The sequence below is a fragment of the Fragaria vesca genome, linkage group LG4 (genome assembly GCF_000184155.1).
Source record: "Fragaria vesca subsp. vesca linkage group LG4, FraVesHawaii_1.0, whole genome shotgun sequence".
Classification (NCBI taxonomy): domain Eukaryota; kingdom Viridiplantae; phylum Streptophyta; class Magnoliopsida; order Rosales; family Rosaceae; genus Fragaria; species Fragaria vesca.
In genome coordinates, this window is record NC_020494.1 from 10,558,393 (window position 1) to 10,559,228 (window position 836).

Genomic DNA, 836 nt, shown 5'->3' on the forward strand with positions numbered 1-836 from the left:
CTCAGAACTGCAATCAAAACTCAAACTCAAACTCGAACTGCCTCTCTCTGTCCTCTGTGGCCATTTAAGAGAAAGATCGAGGCCAACATGTGTGAGGAGCAGATCAACAAATCGAAGAAACTGATGTTGTGTAAGAGAAGGTAAAGAAAAAAAACACACAGGGCCCCCCACAACACCCCAAATTAAATCAAGTAAAAAAAGATAAAAAGGAGACGAATTTGTAAATAAAAATTAAAACTTTGCTCTGAAATAGTAGAGTCCAGTAATCTCTTTGGGGGAATAAGAAGAAGATCCTCGATGCCACTAAAACCAGAAGAAGAAGAAGAAAAAAAGAGAGAGCCTTTACTTTTCTTTGTCCCCTTTTCTTTTTTACTTTTTACCCTTAGATTTTACGAAGACAGGATTGGTTAGTGTGTACTTTGGATTACGAAGACTAAAGTAATAATGATCATCGCGGTCGGGGCCCGCCTTCTCCAGGGTGATGTGCTTCCACACATTCTTAACACATGTCTAATTAACATGCTTAATTAGCTTATGGTTGAAAATTTTGGGGGGTGAGATTGGGTGTGGCTGGGGTTTAGTTTATTCTGGTGGACGGGGTTGGGAGGCGAGCCGTCAGATTGAAAAGGAGGTGACGTCATGGTGTTTGATCCCATGCTGTAATGGTCACTGTACTGCCACTGTGCTGCTGCACTGGTATTTTATTGGTTTGGAAGAGTTTACTGCACTCGGGTACTACTGCTGTGCTACACTTCTGATTCAGAGTTGAGAGAACGCGAGATATATAATTTGAAAGTCGTTATAATGAGGACATTCATAGAGAGGATTAGTTTAAG